Here is a 5,213-nt window from a genome sequence, read left to right on the forward strand (position 1 = left end):
CTCAGCCACTATCTGCAGCAAGATCAGGAAACAAATACACTCTCTACAGGAATTAGTTCAAGAACTCAGTATTGTATAGAAGACAGACAGACTGGCAGGAATAAAGCTACTATTCCTAGCAACTGGCACAGGAAGAAAAACAGCAACTCCTGTGAGTCAGTCAGCTTTCTTACACTATAACACAATACATGGGATAATCATCTTGTAAAGAGAAAACTTTATTTTGGCTCACAATTTTACAGGTTCTGGCCTTGTTGCATTTGGGCTTTTGCTGAGGCAGCAGAATGCAAATGACAGGACAAAACTACTTCCTCTCTGACCGGGATGCAAGATTGAGGAGGGAGCAGGGGTCCTACAATCACAGCCTCAGTAGAACACAGACAGCACATGGCACACATAAACTCAGGTTTGTCTCATTCCAAAACTGAGAGAATTCTACTCTGTCTTACATCTTGGCTACCACGCTCCCCAAATTCACAGGAAATTCCCAAGTCTTTGGTTGGCTCAATTAGAGTATTTCTAAAGAGTTGGGCTGTTTCCTGGCATGGATTGTACCACCATCTTCCAATTTCATCAACTAACAAACTCTCACACAGTGCCTGCTGTGTGCCAGACACTGGTCTAAGTAGTCTACAGATCCTAACCTAATTAACCATCTCAGTAGCAGCATTATTATCACTCTCATTTTACAAACAAGGAAATGGAAGCAGAAAAATAAAGTGACTTACCTGCCCAAGGTCTCACACAGCTGGTAAATTCTTCAGAGCCAAGCTTCACATACAGAGACATCACAAACATGGCGTGTGGACTTCCCATTCTAGTCTACCTCTTGCTTCCTGACAAGTGCAGACAGGGTGATGGAGTCAACCAATGACTCAGTTCCCCAGAAGGGAGGTTTTCCCTGAGCTTAAACCTTCAGGAATACCCATCACAAGGTGAGAGCTCACTTGGCCCAGATATCACTCTGGTAACTGTAACTTCTGTCTCAAAACCAGGTCCTCCTTTATTTCAAGTGATTCCAGCTACTGGCATCCAAAAAGACAACTTTTTTGAGACTGAGCCAAATTTCCAGAGTTCCCCTCCTAAGCATCTCTCTGTCTACCATTCCCTCTCCCATCACCCAGTGCACAGACCTGGATGTGAAGGAAAAAGGAGCCAACAGGTGGCACTGTGTTGGTAAAGAAGGTGCCAAGCGTCCACAGCCTTAAGAGTCACAGAAACCAATGTGCATCTCTTTGCATCTCTTGGTTTTGACAAGACCTCCAACCTGTTGGAGACTGTTGCAGGATAACAAAAAAAGTCCTGTGAACTCTTCCAGGCTATCAGTCACTTGTACCTTGTCACTGGGAACCAAGGGTAGGGTGGAAAAAGAAAGAAAGGTTTTGGAGGGGGATGCAGCTCAGCAGAAGAGGTGATTTCATAATGGTACAAATAGCCAGCAGTTATCAGGGCTCTGCTGTTTATACCTCAAGAACCCTTCAATAGCCTCCTTAATTGGACCAACTTTGGTTTCCATAGCTACACATTAAGATAAATAATGACATCTACTTCTCAGGGTTGCTTTGGAGGATGTGAATGTAAAAGGTTAGAAACATAATAGGAACTCAAAAAATGTTAACTATTGCAAAAACGTAATTCTAAAGATATAGGGAAAAACCAAACAGTGTTGCTCTCGGTCTTACTGCATCTGATTCTAAGTGCAGTAGGGCTTTCCTCACTTGCAGTGCTTCAGCAGTGGGATTCAATTTGGATGCCACAGGCTGAGGTCTTAGTCTCCCAGTGTGCCCCTCTAGCTCTCCTTTGGATGCCAGTCACATCCTGGTTGTTTCCTCTTGGATTCTGACACACAGGTTATGGATCTGAGTTCCTACAACCCCTCCATGAGTTCCATTAATTCGCCAGAGTAACTCAGGGAAATACTTCAGTTTACCCACTTACTATAAAGAATATTACAAAGAGTACAAATACCTATGTCAAAACCTGAAGAAAGTGACGCAGGGCCTGCAGGTCCTTTTTGGGCACCCTCTTCACACACCTCCAGGTTTTCAGCTAACTCAAAGTTATTCAGATCCATTCTTTTGAGGTTTTATGGAAGTTTCATTACATAGACATGATTGATTACATATTATTCATTGGCTGGGATATAGCTCAGTGGGATAATTGCCTGTCTGGCAAGCGTAAGGTCCTGAGTATGATTCCTGATATAAAAATAAATCATTGGTCATTAGTGATCAACTTAACTTTTAATCCTCTCACTTCCTTACTTTTTCCAGAGTTGAAAGCTGGGTGGAAAATTCCCAACCCTCTAATCCAGCTTTTCTTTTTCCAAAGAGTAGTTACTATCTGGAAGCTACCTAGTGGCTGCAGATCCTCAATCATCTTAATAGTATACAGCAAAATTCACAACTTTGAAGATCCCAAGAAATTTCAGAGTCATGTGCCCAAGAAATGGGACTGAAGACCAAACATGAATTTCACAATTTTATAATAACAGCCCAAGCTTAAATATGTTTTGTATTTTATGTGAACCTATTGTAACCCATGAGTTCAATACTGTAGTTTCTATTTTACACATTTTATACATTCACAGGTTAAATTACTTACTCAAATCAGGTAAGTACTAGAAATGTTGAATGAGAACTCAACCTTTGTTTTCTGCTTCTAGTGTCATGTTCAGTACACTGGCTAGAATGTTTTAGCAACCATTTTTTCCTCATCTTAGCTCAACTTACGACAAATGTGCACACACACACACACACACACACACACACCATATTTCTATCTTGTTCCTGGGCTTAGCTCAGAGAGTTTGGTAACTGATTTCCAATGTCACTCAGTTTAGTAGAATAATCTTAAGGAAAGAAGAGCAGCCAGGCAGCTTTGAAGTCAGTCATCGGAGTGTTCAGTGGGCATTTCTTTGTTGGCAGCCACAAAAACTGTGAAGTTCTACTGGAAAAGCCAAAGGGTGGTGACTTAACCCCAGCCGAAAGTGTGGAAGTCCTTATTATGATCCCCAATATCAAATCCCTGCTAGCGGCATCAGCTTTCTAAAAATAAGGAAGTTATTTCCCAAGATTAATAAAATGAAAGAAAGAGGTGGGAGGGTGGGAGATGCAGACTCGGCCTGGGAAGGGGAGAAGATGACAGACATTAAAATAGCAGCGAATGAACACCATGTAATTTCCAACAGTCGATAATGTCACCCTGCAAGGTTAGTAATTCTGCTAAGATAATTGCCCTTCTCTTCCCAAGATTACCATCTTTACCAGAGAAAGAAATGATGGCTGTGTGTGAGAAATCACACTGCCTTCTGCTGCATGAGATGTGGCGATGACTAACGAGAGGCCAATATCCCATCTATGTACACAGACCTCTGGGGGTGAGACAGACAGAACATAGAGATGGACAGTGGGAAGCTAGAGCAGGATGGAGCTGGGCATCTCTATCTTCATTTTATATCCATTTCATTAACTACTTTAAACTTCAGCTCAGCTCAGCACATAGGCAGGTTAATTGCTTAAGAAGTGTCTGTGTTACAAGCCCTAAACATATCTGGTCTGTCTCATCATCCCCTTCAAGATTTAAAACATCAAAGTAAGAGTGACTAAAATTATATTCAGGATTCGTAGGGACATCTCATTTCCAGCCTTTATAATACCCAGTACCAGAGCTCCTGAAGTGATGCCTTGAAGTCTAGAGTCATTTTCCTATGCCTGCAGTCACCCTGGATTCTAAGAAAAAGACAGCATCATAGATGCCCCCATGAGGTCATCTGCCAAGTGGGAGCAGTTACTTCATGACAGACTTGAGACTGCCCTTGTAAGCAAAGACCATCATCTCATGGCTGTTACCTCACTGTGGGACCTGAATGGCTCCTTTAAATAGGAGGGCCTCTCCTACAATCTCTGAGAACCAGTCCTGAGATAATCGTCAACCAAAGCCAGCACTTGACTTGGATTACCCATGCTACCAGTTGGGCAAATTCCCAATCCTTTCCTTCATTCTCCTTTTCTGCAAACTGCCCTTGAACCCAGATCTGAGCCTCTTTAGCTGTGCTTCCCAGCATGACCATCCTGATTAAATTTCTCCATTGTTTTTCTCCTTGATTAGCATTTTATAATGAGTGACTGAAACTGGTCTGTTGGGACCCCTAGACCCAGGCTTTCACTCTGAAAACAATTCCCCCATTGACCCTTTCAGACAACAGATACACGTAATTTAGGATTGATACATGTATTTGTCAACCATCAAAGGACATTGATTAACATTAACAGAGCAACTAATATATATTGAGGGCTTATGATTTTCCAGAGATGTAATATTAGAGCAGTTACATCAATTAGATACTGTTAATGGCTTTATTTTACAGGTGCAGAAACCAAGGCCTCATGGGCCTCAACATCATAATGAATAAGAGATGTTCCTGGGACTCTGTCGAGGCCTGTCTTAACCCAGATTCCAAGCTCTTATCCAAGAGAATTTACCTTCCAGTCCCCTGATTCCTCATGTACCATTGGATCCAGTAAGAGATCAAGATGCTCAAGTGTGGCAAGTCCTATAGAGCATTGCTCTTCAACTTTGGTGGGCAGCAGGATTATGTTGAGAGCTTGCTAAAACAGATTCCTGGGCTCGTCACAGATACCCTAATCTGTTATATCTAGGAAAATTGTCTTCCTAGTAAGCTTTCCCATGATTTGAAACTGCTGGTCCAGGGCCCATAGTTTGAGTAGCAACCCTAAAAGTCATCTTGTCTCAGCCTCTACCTTTAGGCAAGCTACACTGACATCAGGGCTGAATCTTAATACTCTTGCATGACTAGAACATCTTTTTGCCAAGTCAGAATCAAGAAGTTTGATTTTGATAGAGACACTGAGAAAAACAGACACAAAGGTCAGATGGTGGGTGGAGAGCTGGCAACATGGGTAGTAAAAGAATTTAACAACATTCAAGGAATATGGGAAAGACAAGAGTATATTTAGGTCACTGAGTATGTTGTCAGGAAGAACAACTGACAGGTTTTCAAGAGAAATTGCACACCCAGGATGAGAGATTTAGATTTGTATGGAATGAAGCTGTGAGAAAAGGTCAGAGTTGGCGAGAGTAGGTATCTTAGAAGTACATTTTCTAGATAATTCTCTTCCTTGTTCTTCTTCCAGGAACACCTGTATTATAACCAAAGTTATACCCTAACGTTGCAAATTGTCAAGGGCTTA

The sequence above is a fragment of the Cavia porcellus genome, unplaced genomic scaffold (assembly GCF_034190915.1).
Source record: "Cavia porcellus strain 051 isolate PalLab524CR breed Dunkin Hartley unplaced genomic scaffold, mCavPor4.1 scaffold_27, whole genome shotgun sequence".
NCBI classification, from domain to species: domain Eukaryota; kingdom Metazoa; phylum Chordata; class Mammalia; order Rodentia; family Caviidae; genus Cavia; species Cavia porcellus.